The following is a 12,327-nucleotide window of genomic DNA, read 5'->3' on the forward strand; positions in this document are numbered from 1 at the left end:
TTAGCTGTACTTAGAGTTTTAGACAACAATACAGGGGTTTCTTCTTTTGATTTTTATGTCCTGTTGCTGTTGTGCACATGGGGGACTGTTGGTGGGGATATGTGAACACCTATGAGTGGTCTCGCTGATTTATTTCCACTTTCTGCTGTTCAACATTGCAGGGGCATGTTTATTCTGAGAGCTCTGCTCACAGACATGCCCCCTGCACTCGTACACGCTCCATTACTATGCATGGCACGCTGCCATCCTGCTCCTAAGTGGCCGCTTCCATGCAGGACTAGACTAGACCTGCACAGAAGATTAGTAAATCTGGGGGGTATGTCTTTCACAACCGTTATAAATCACCCATATATGATGAATGCAGACTACTGCTTGCGAACTAATGACAGTGTGAAACATGTCTCATATTCAGTGTATTTTACTGTCCTTCAAACTTTCTCATCTCCCTGTTGTGTGCTTTCTTTTTCTACTGAGCTATGTCCTAGGTTTGTATATATAATATATTTAGATAGCAGAAATAGCTAAGCTTTCCTAGCTAATGTCTAACATAATTCTGTCTGAAAAACTTCATCTTAATAATTCTGCCAAGGAAATCCTTATTACAGCTCCCCCTTAAATTCATAAACAGATCGTTGAAATGAATCTCAATTCATTCAGGAAAATGGGTATAGGATACCTAATTCAAATGTATATCATGTAGCCAGAATAGTCCTACCATTATTATGAACAGGCTGTACTACATTTTCTTCATCTGATCATTCTTATTCCTAGAACAACAGTGGGAAATGATTCAGTGGAAGAGGAAAAAAAATCAAATACAAAGTCAGATGTGAATGTGGTATGAATTTGAATTCTGCCCCAGTTCTCCAAAATTACCATAACCCTTTCATGTCTGTTCAGGACTTTGTGCAGTTAATTTAAGAGAAACTTCACCTGGATGCCCATACTTGGAGCATGTAAGTCTGATCATTATTTCTTGCATTTTTTCCAACAGTAATGCTATCACCCACTCATTCCATATATCTCACCATACTATGAGCTTACAGAAAAGTTATATTTCATTCACTCTGTATGTCCCATCATGCTGCGGGGTCATAAGAATTGCATCCCTATATCCTCAGATACTGTTTGTTCATGAAAACTATATTCTACATCTGTTTGTTTATTTCTACATCCTAATATGCTATATTTAGACTCATGAAAATTATAATATCATGTCCCAACATGCTATGGACTCATGAAAGTTATATTCTGTAATAATCATCAGTACCTTATATATATACTATTCCTGATAATAAAATCTTACATATGGAGCATAGCAATATCAAAATTATAAAAAGAAACTACTGCTAAAAGCAGAACAAATTATATGTCTTCTGCAAAATGGCTGCCAATGGGGCTTGATATATTAATGTGATCTTGTTTTTCTTCAAGCATTTCTCTTTCCCATGATCCATTTCAAGTCTTCTTTATATGAGTCATGCTAGACATAAGGAAGTAGTGATGTATTCCCATACCACTGACATTTAATGGGATTAGTGTCAGTCACTGTCATCTTATATACCTTCTGTGACAGGATTGCTTCTTTTATTTCTTGAATGGCACTCATTTGTGTGTGTGTCTCAGGGCTTGTTTTACAATATTCTAAGGAGTTATACATCTGCAACCAAAATGTAGCTAAATTGCAGACCTTTGTTCAACATATGTTTTTGTAGTTCAAGATGAATTGACTGTCCCCTCCTCCCACACTTTGCTCTCTATGTCAAGACTGCCACTGCTCTGAGGGATCCTTGCAATTTCCTTGGAAAGGAAAGAATTTGAAAGTAATTCTGTTCCCCAATGCCAACAGTGGAAAGATCTTTATTTTCATTCATTTATTTATTTATATAGATAGGTTCATAGATTCATAAGTGTTTACTAGGCTAATGACCATAAGGGTCTTTTTAAGCCTAGCCATGCACCCCAAATCTCTGACAAGTTCTGGTATCCTTGATAAGTGTAAGCAGGAGCTTGGGAGATGAAACAGATAAAATAGATAGTTAAGGTACTGTACTTCAGATTTCTCTTTCCTGATATTTTAATTAAAGGGTACATAAAGTAAATTCAGCTGTATATCATGGTTTCCTTGAATTGTTACATTTCCTTTGTTAACCAGAAAATGCTCGTACTCTCCATTTATGTAACAACTGACTGAAAGTCAGTTGAAGATGTCTCTTCCCAAGGATCTGTGCACCAGATATGCATCCTCCTCTGGGAGGATGTCACAAGAAAGCATAGAAGACCTTCTTAAAACAGTATCAGTGGACCAAGTTGATTGGGTTGGTACCCAACTCACTTCCTGCAAAGAAATCCTGATTTGGGTAGTTTTGCTCTATTGTGGTGGGAGGGCATAAATTGGTAAATGTGTTAATACTTTGCAAGAATTACAAGAAAAAATATGTTCTGACTTTTCTCTAAATGTCACAGACGTCTTTGATACTACATTTAAGTCATCTTAAAATGTACAGTAGTATAAACAACAAACATTTAAAATGTAAAGCTTAGCATTTCAGTACTGTGATGCTGCTTATGCAAATTTGTAAAAAGATGTGACAACTACCTTTGAACCATTGCTCCATTTTGCTATGAAAGGCATAGCTACATTGGAAGCAGCTGTGAATCATTGTAAGTTCTCCTCCTTTCTTCAATAAAGACAGTGGAAAACAAGTTTCACACATCTCTGTCTTTTTTACAGCAGCTGCTGAGCTCCTGACATCACAATTACCCATATAATATTGTTAGCAGAACCTGAAAAGATAAACTACAGATTTTGCTGTGTCTGTGGTAGTTAAGCTTAAAAAAGTGGGTGGTTTTTCCCCTTCCATGGATTCCAAAGGAAGGAAGTTAAAGTTTTATAAAATACTATCAGGTTTCTTGTATCTACAGAATACTAGTACCATATTGTAGGAAGAAAAGTAACCTTAGAGTTGAGTTAAACTGTAGGAGAAGGTGAAGTTTTCCTTTAATCTTCCATCTCCAAAATGTGGAACACTACCTCCCATAATGTGAAAGAAATGAGCAAAATATGGAACACTTATTAACAGCTTACTAACTAGTCCAACTAAGTAGCTCACAGGATGGTTAAAATGTGTTACTTATTAAAGTTGCTTTGATGAATTAATATGATACAATATCATTTACAATGTTTATTATTAAAAAAATCCTAACAATGAGTGTGTGACGACCATTTTAATGTGGAACTGCCTGGAACATGGACTTTTTAAGACTTAAATTGAGGAAACTTTCTCATGAGATACACTCCCCTCCCTCATAATGTGTGATTTTTGTATGCTAAATCATGGAGGATTACAGTCAGTCAACGCTACATTAATCATAGGTTCATAGGTAGGTACTAGGCTATTGGCCCAAGGGCCTACGTAAGCCTAGCCAATAAGGTTCCCTGTCTTATGCCACCTAAGAAAGTTATTTTGCTGTGCCACTGCCGAGCAGAGACACAGACGTGATCCCCGGGGTATATTTCCTATTTCCCATCAACTCATCAAGATTTTTTTTGAAGAGTGCTAATGAAGAACTTTGCTTGACATAGATGGGTAGCCTGTTCCAGAGTATGGGAAGTCTCTAGGTCAGGAATCTGTCCCTCCAGCATGTCCTGTTTATTGTGGTGACAAGTTTTAGGTCCCTAGAGTCTGTAGCTCGGAGGGATTGGGATTTCTTTAGTTGTAGCATGTCCAACAGCTCTGGGTTTGACATAGCTTTATATGTTAGGCAGAGATCACCTCGGAGTAGGCAATATGCTACGGAGTAAAGCTGGAGATTTTTGAGGTGGTCAGTATAGGGCATTTGTTTGAGGCCAGTAATCCTCTTTGTGAGGTACTTCTGTGGCCTTTCCAGCTGCTGCAGATGTCTTGTGAGGTACATTCCAAAAGGGGCGTTGTACTCTATAATGGGTCTAATGAGTGTCGGGTAGAGGGGAACAATGGCCTATTTTTTCCTGGATGAGAACCCTTTTATGATGAGGTGTGCCATGTAGAAGGACTTCCTGACTACTGTGGTGATGTGACTATCAAAGGAGAGACTACTGTCCACCTGGCATTGAGCTTGAGGCCATGGCTCTGACACCAGGAATCTGTCTCAGCGAGACCCTTCTGTAGGATGTCCACATCATTTGGGGACTTGATTATGGCTCCTAGTTTGCAGTCATCTGCAAACTTCATTAGCCAGAGGCCTTCTGTGTTAGTCTGTACTTCAGAGAAGTAGATACCAAACAGGAGAGGTCCCAGGACAGAACCCTGTGGTACTCCACTTGTCACTGCTTTGAGGTCAGATTTGGAATCTGCAACTTTTACAGTGTGGGTTCTGTCAGTGAGCCAGTTGACAACCCATCTTGTGATGTAGGGATTTATACCTAGTTTAGTGAGTTTAGCTACAATTCCAGAATGGGGGATGGTGTTGAAAGCCTTGGCGAGGTCAAGATAGACTGTGTGAACCACCTTACCCTCATCTACGGTTTTAGTGACTGCCTCAAAGAAGTCGATCAGGTTCAGGAGGCATGATCTGCCTTTCACAAACCCGAACTGGGTGGGATCCAGAGTTTGGAAGTTAGCAATATCTTTGTTTATGAGTTCCATGATGATACGTTCCATGGCCTTGCAGACCAGGCTCGTCAGGCTAATAGGTCGATAGTTCCCAGGATCAATGGTGGCTCCCCCTTTGTGGAGTGGGACAACTGTTGCTGTGTACCATTCAATGGGCACAAAGCCTGATGTGAGGCTATTATTGAACATGGTGATTAAGTGGGAAGCCAGTTCATTCTGAAGTTCATGTAAAATGCAGCCTGGGATGTTGTCCGGTCCCATGGATGCTGTGTTTTTGGCTTTAGAGAGTGCAGCTTTTACCTGTGTAGTTGTGATTACAGGGACTCTGCATTCTTCCTGTATAGATATGGGCCCTTTAGGGGTGGGGGGGTAAAGTTAGCACTGAACCTATCTGCCAGGATGTTGGCAATATCAGTTGGTTCTGTAATTTTCGTGCCGTTGTGCTGTAACTCAGAGCAGATCTGGATGTTGCCATCGAGATTCTTGACATAGATATAGAATGCTTTGTGGTTGTCCTTAGAATTAGTGGCAATTTTGTTTTCGTAGCTAGCTTTGGAGGATCATATAAGGAATCTCATCTTCTTACTGAGGCTGACCAGGGAGCTCCTCCACTCATGGGATTTTACTCTCTTTTGCAACAGTTTCTTCCTTCTGTTGTACAGTTTGTTTATGGTAGGGGACCACCAGATTGGCTTCCTTTTTTTTGGAGGATAGCGTCTTGGTTCTGTTTGGGATAGCAAGATCCATGCACTCGTGTAAGTGCTTATAGAGTGCATTTGTGTAGGATTCAGCAGTTGTAACTGTACTGTCCATCTGCATGGGTGTCATGAAGTTCACCACTTCTGTCTTAAGAAGCATGAAGTTGGCTTTGTAGAATTTTTTTACCGTGGTTTCCTTAATGGGGGGTGGGGGCGGGGTGTGGATATCAAGGGTGATTAGCTTATGGTCGGATCGGACCAACGAGGAGTTGACTTCAGGTGTGGAATACTGGTCACTCATGTTGGTAATGTCTAGGTCTAGGATATTGTTGCCCCTGGTGGGTGTGTGGATAAGTTGATCCAGGGCATTGGAGTTTATGAATTCCAGAAAGCGTTGAGCTAAGGAGTTGGTACACAAGTAGTTTTCCCAGTTAATAGTGGGGTAGTTGAAGTCGTCCATTATTAGGGTGTTTGGTTGAACCCTAATATTTTCCAGTACATCAAGAAAAGAGGAGTGGGAATCCTGGGGCATGGTGGGGGGATCTGTAGCAAGCTACAATTTGGACTGAAGTCTTGCCCAGAGTTAGTTGCACTTGGATAACCTCGGATGCATTATGCTGAACAACTAGCCTGGAGGTGTGGATATCCTTAATGAATATGGACACACCTCTGCCTTTGGTGTTTCAGTCCAGGTTACATGGCCGAAAAGTGTGGTATGAGTTATAGCCTGGTAGTGCAGGGGTGTTCTCTGGAGCCTTGAACCAGGTCTCAGTCACTGCACAGATAGCGATGTTCTCCATTTTAAGGAGTGCCTCAAGTGAGTGCATTTTGAGATTTAGACTTCTAGCATTGAGTAGCATTACCCTCAGTTTTTGCTTGCCTGTTCCTATTACGATGGGGAATTAGTTATTTGACCCTTGCCTGTACTATTTATTCTTCAGAAAATGCATGCCGACTCAATGCCAAATGTGCTGTTTTGTTAGTTTTCTGCGTAAATAAGAGTTCCATTTATAAATCTTTCCTGATTTTGTGCCAATGTCAATAAGGGGAAATTGAGAGTCATGCATAATGGTTGGGCTATGCATTTACACCATGTTGCTTTGTATTCTATGAAGAGGGCGGTTACCACCCTTCCCAGAGCCATCAACTCATTACAACAACCGCACACACCAACTATTCTTCTCAGACTCTAAGAACAAGAAATCTTAATGTCTGTCATTATTTAGTGACTTCAGTCCTCAATGATTTGCAAGAAAAACCCACATTTTATGAGAAACAGACTAAAAATATGAGATAAAAATCAGGACAGTTGTGAGAGGTATGATGCCAACCAAGAGATTATCATCAACTTCAGGAAAAGGAGAACAAACTACCCAGTGCTTAGGATGAATGGTGAGGGTGTAGAGAGGGTTAGCAGTACATATATCAGAGGATCTCTTGTGGTTGGGAAACACCAGCCAACTGGGCAAGAAAGCGCACCAATACCTCCACATTTTAAGAAGGCTAAAAAAAGCTAAGCTTCCTCTTCATATTCCCTCCACCTTCTGTAGAGGTGCAATAGAGAACATCCTCACCTGCAACTTCACAGTGTGGTTTGGAAGCTGCACAGTTACAGAAAGGAAGGCGCTACAAAGAGTGGTAAGGGTTGCAGAGAAGTTAACAGGTTCCATTCTTCCATCGATACAACATCTTTATTCTGCAAGAAGCAGTCGAAAGGACTCCAAAATAATACAAGACAACACGTATTCTATGTATGGACTGTTTAAGCATCTGGTATTGGGCAGGAGCTATCGCAGCATCCGCTGCAGGACTACAAGATTCAATAACAGTTTCTACCCAACAGTGATTAGACTTCTGAACCTGGGCATTGTGCAATATATACTTACACATATTGCACATAAGTGCAATATTTATTATATCCATAGCCAGTATTATTTAACTCACTCAAGTGCAATATCAGACAAATAATTTAGGCATTTTAATCTGTAGTGTGGTTTGTATTACTTTAAATAGGGTAGTTAATTTAACTCGGGAGGGTATTCTTTTTATACATGAGTGTTGGTAAATGTCTCTGCTCTTTCTTGCGTGTATTGGAAGTAGAATTGTATTTGGTAGCTATGTTTATTCCTCTACTTGTACGTTTTGTTTCACTTTCCTTTGTAATCTCAAGAATTGAGCTGATGCACGTAATTTTGTTCTAAATTACAATAAAATTTACTTTGACTTTGATATATTAAGGGGTACGGATCATGCTTATTTTGTATTTCCAAAAACAGATTTACATAACGTGACTACCTGTGAGTGAAAACCCCACATTTTATGAGGAACAGACGTACCTGTCAACTGTCCAAATTTTAGTAGAATGTCCAGATTTTTGCTGCATATTTTTGGTCTGTTTCTCATAAAGTTGTGGTTTTCTGAAAAATCAGTGGCAAATCACTGAGGTCTGGTGTCAGAAAATAATGGCAGACCTTTTGAGTTACAGAACTTCATATCCATTAGAAAATTCATGCTAATGCAAAACCTGTTTATTCTGTAAACTTTCTAAGTTTGTAACATCAATATTTAACAAATGTCCCTATTTTCGTGCCTTTGTCCCCCCATTATTTGTGGCTTTGTCCAGATTTCTTGCTCTAAGAGGTTGAGAGGTATGATTTCAAGACCAAAAATATGGACAGTTAAGAGAGGTATGAGCCAACGTATTATGGGGGTATGTTCATGCTTACGGTGTATGTTTTAGTTTTACAGCCCAGATACCAAACCAAACGCAAAGACCACTGTAATGCGCTCGCAGGTGCACTAACAATTAAAACGAGATGAGGACAGGTGTAATTCCTTGATTTCGAGCGTCTGCCAATCATCAAAATGTATTTCTGGTCTATCTAATGAAACGCCTCCAAGTGACGTATTCACTGATTGTTTTGTAACAACTTCAGCCGGAAGCTTGTGGAGAATAGTTATGCAACTTGCTTTAGAAGAACGTGTATAGTAACATGTATTGTTAGCAAGGCGATTGTGTTTATGTTAGTATCCACAAAACCATAAATGTTATTCATTATCTCACTAATGCAGAAGTAAAAAGGGAGTTGCAATATAAGCCTTAATAGAAAGTGCTGTCATTTAGGGATTTCTTCTCGGAATGCATCCAGCAGTGGAGTGGGTCACGACAAACAGACGGATTCTCTCAGCACTACGATAAACACGGTTTTAGTGTCTGGGTGCAAACCTTGAGGAGCTGACTGAGGTTTAGTAAAGTTCAAGACTAATGCGGAGGGGAAGCTGAACAGTTATGGAGATTCGCTTCTGTGGTCGTTAGTACATGGATTTGCAACTCGAATTCTAATGACTATAGTACATATATGAATATTCTCCATCCTGAAGAGAGCATTGCATTAGGTAAGAAATATTAGTTTTGTGTGTGTGAGTAGCTACTGCCTCTGTAAGCGGCGGCTGTCATGTAGCTGTAGCTAAACATGCCCAAATATATCATTGGAGCCATACCTTTGTATACAAATGTAAGTTAATTTCACGTGTAGTATTTTGTCTATTTCCAAGTCCAACACCAGGACATCACGTATCATCTACAAAATCTAATACCAGTCAAGTGTTTCTGCTTTGGCGGTGTTCAAAACTGCCCTTTTCGATTGTGAATAGACTTTCTGTGACAAATAGCTGTCTGTATCGTCCAGCTTTTGCGCTGTGCTTGCTGGGCTAGGCTCCGCCCCCTCCGTCGGGTACAAATAAAAAGGTGGTGGTAGTGGGGGGGAAAAAAGATGAATGAACGTAAAGCACTCCGCTCTACATGTGATTTACAAATATATAGCCGTGTACGTGCAGAAAATCCGCTTTTTAAAATTTCATACAATAGTGCTCAAGGAATCGGGGACACTTATTATTAACTGGAGAGCTTATGTGCACTTCGTTAGGGTTAGTCTAATAAAATAACTTTTAAGGTTTTTTGTCTCTCTGCCTGTCAACTATTACTACCTTTGTTGGCCAGGCAGCCCGTTTGTTCCCCTTACAACAGGGCAACAGCCTGATGAGAGAAATCGTTAGACAGCGATCAACAGTTGTGTTTGTTTATTTTGATCCTAACCCCACAGCACATGCTCAGTAACACCCATAGTTTGATGTGACGTGGATACCCGTAAGGGCTGCCACAGCGCAAAAGCTGAACTTCTTCAAGTGATGTATCCCTGAAGCCTGCCCAACCCCCATAAAAGCCAGTACTCCCTTATAATAGTCTTTTGTCTCCAGTGGGAGCTGTAGCACAGGACCATGTAGCACCCCACCTCCAGAAAGCTGAACCAGCAATGTTATGCACTCCTGACCGATCCCTCCGCCCAACAGGTTACTGAGCTACTGCCAGAACAAGGACTGCATGTGTCTAAGTCGGGACTTCATCCCTGCACGACAACAGAGCTAGTTTATTAAATCGGATAACCAGAAGCACAACTCTGTAAACTGAAATGAATAGAAATAAAGTTTATTTTTATAGCCAGTCAAATGCACAGTCACTGAATGAATTTTTGCATATGACAGCTGTTATAAAAGTAATCAAAGCAACAGTTGTTTTCCTTAAATCTAGAAGTATAACTTAAGATGTCTTTACTTTCACCGCTGCAGTATTCCTTACAAATGGGGATTCTCTGCCATAAAGCCCTCCATCCGGCCAGTTTACAAAAGTCTACCATTGCTTTAAGGTATGCTGAATGTCACCAGCGCACTCCTTACGTAAGGTAGGGCATAAAGGTGACATTCAGACGTGCCATCCTCTGAACTTCTTTGCTGCCACTCCGAACATTGTTTTAACCGCCGGTCTGTTGCATACATCCATTTTTCTGTTAGTTGGCTTTTCTGGGCTTACTCCTGTTTGCTGGAGTCCTCACATTTACAGATAAGTACCAAGTTGTTTTTTTGGTTACTTTTTCTGTTTGTTTTGTGCTGCTTGGGAGTCTGGGAGACTGATTCCCCATAAAGACCGCCACGATAAGTGTCTTTTTTTGTCTTGGTGCTGCACACGACCATATGTGTTGTTCAATTTGTCAGGCATTTATCCTGAAAACTCCTTGTAGTAGGCTTTCTTACCTTTCCTTGTACCTTGAGAACCAGCGACTTAAGCTTCTTGCTGTGGATACTATGGATGGAACTTCCCGCCCCAAGGGTCAGCCATCTGGGAAGAAGAAGGTGAGTAAGGTAAGACCGGAATCTTCCATTGCCCAGCCTCTGCCGGGAATTTCTCCTGAGGTTATTATGCACCCGGAGGCTCACCCAGTTGTTTTGTCAGATTATTCTACCTCATCTGGATTGGAGGCCAGTGAGGATCTGGCGGGGGCAGTATGTCTGATGAGGCTTTGCAGGCATCCGTTTTGGGCATTCAGAGGGAACCACGGTTGACTGTTTCCGAGGGGGTCTAGTGGGGTTCCGCAGTTTCTCTTTAGGGATGAGGTTCCTACTGCAGTTGTGGAATGCTGGGCCTTATCAGGTTTCTAGGACGGCTGTCCTTTAAGAAAGGAACAGAAAACTAGCCAGGTTTCTTCTGCTTCTAGCGGTCCACAAAGTGAGTGACGGGGCTTTACTCAGGGTTATTTAATGTTTTGCTGTCGTTGTAACCTCCTCAAGGGGTTTCAGTTCTTGCTCCTCCTTGGTCCTCCTTTTCTCCTAAAAGGCCCAGAGAATTGCATTCTTTTGAGGTGGATTCTGATGATGACTCCCTTGCTTATTCTACCCAGATTCCTTCTCCTTTAGACTACGAGTCTGAGGAGGAGAATTCTCATACTCTAGATAATTCTTCTGGGGATATTTTCTTTGGAGACACAAGTCTCCAGGATGATGGAATTTTTAAGTGGGATTGTGCCCAGGTTTCAGATATCCATAAGAAGTACTATGAGTTACTGCAGATGGAATCTCCTAAACCAGTGGCCATTCCTCCTGTCTTGCTCACTTTATTGGATGTTTTTTCCACTGCCTGTAAAGTGCTGGATTCTCTGCCCTCTGCTCCCAGGAGGTCAGATAGGTTTTATACACTGCTTGAGGATTGTTCCTTTTTGATTAAATGGTCTGCTGCTGACCCCTCTGTGGTTTCTGTAGCATCTGATAAGCCATCCCAATTGCTTCCTTCGTCCAGGTTACTGCCTTTTGACAAAGACAGTAGTATCATGGATAGGCTGGGTAAGAAAGTTTTTATACTTCATCTACCCTAGCTTTTAGGGCCATTAATTATCAGACCCATATCTATAGGTATGTTTTGGCTCTTCTTTCTCAGGCTTGTCAGGTTATTTCTGATCTTCCAGATTCTGAGGGTAAATCTTTTCTTTCCTTGCTTGGGACTTCCTCTCAGGTAGTTTATCATTCTATCAAATGTAGTTATGATGCAGCAGATGCCCCTTCAAGGGCTGCTGCTTCTGGTTCAGTTCTGAGGAGATATTTTTGACTTCGGCTTCAATCTTTGCCTGATGAAATTAAGGCTAAGTTGCTGGATGCTCCTCTGGATAATACTCTTGTTTTTTTGTTTTTTTTTTGTTTGGTGAAGCGGCTGTTGGTTTATTTAAGTCTCTTCAGGACAAGAGGAAGGCTTTACAGGAGCTTAAGGATGCCTTTGTTTCACCTATGCCTAAATTTCAGTGGAACTACCCTTTTAAGCCTGCCTTTATTCGTAGGCAGTCTTGCCCTCCTTCTAAAGTAAAAAGTATAGTAAATGGACTCCTCCTGCTAAGGCCACTCAGACTGCAGGGATTCTTAAGCCTTCATTTCCTGACAAACCAGGTACTGTCTGACTATCCACCCATTCCCAGCCACATTCCTTTTTCTCTTCCTTTTTGGCTCCAGTTCACCCAGGATTCTTGGGTTCTGTCAATCATTCGCCATGGGTACTTCATGGTCTGGATATCCCACCCTCCTTTTATGGGCATTTCTCGGCCTCTTCGGGAACAGCTTCCTTTTTCCCCAGAGGTTCTTCGGGACCTCTTGTCTTAGGGTACTATTCAAGAAGTGTCTGTGTCCCAAAGTGGGAAAAGGTTTTATTGAAGAATATT

At 41.1% G+C, this 12,327-nt stretch overlaps 1 protein-coding gene across 2 annotated transcripts in view; it reads left to right on the plus strand.

Annotated features, from left to right (window-relative positions):
* Positions 1-12,327, plus strand: part of LOC122809369 (cryptochrome-2-like) — a 321,493-nt gene that overhangs the window by 44,441 nt on the left and 264,725 nt on the right. The window contains exon 1 of one of the 2 annotated variants that reach the window (XM_044080813.1): positions 8,218-8,689. The exons of the other annotated variant lie outside the window; for it this stretch is intronic. The gene's annotated coding sequence lies outside the window, so the exon portion shown is untranslated. Of the gene's footprint in view, positions 1-8,217; positions 8,690-12,327 lie in introns of those variants that run through there. 2 annotated transcript variants of the gene reach the window in all.

The sequence above is a fragment of the Protopterus annectens genome, chromosome 8.part0 (genome assembly GCF_019279795.1).
Source record: "Protopterus annectens isolate FY-2018-M chromosome 8.part0, PAN1.0, whole genome shotgun sequence".
In the NCBI taxonomy this organism is placed as follows: domain Eukaryota; kingdom Metazoa; phylum Chordata; order Ceratodontiformes; family Protopteridae; genus Protopterus; species Protopterus annectens.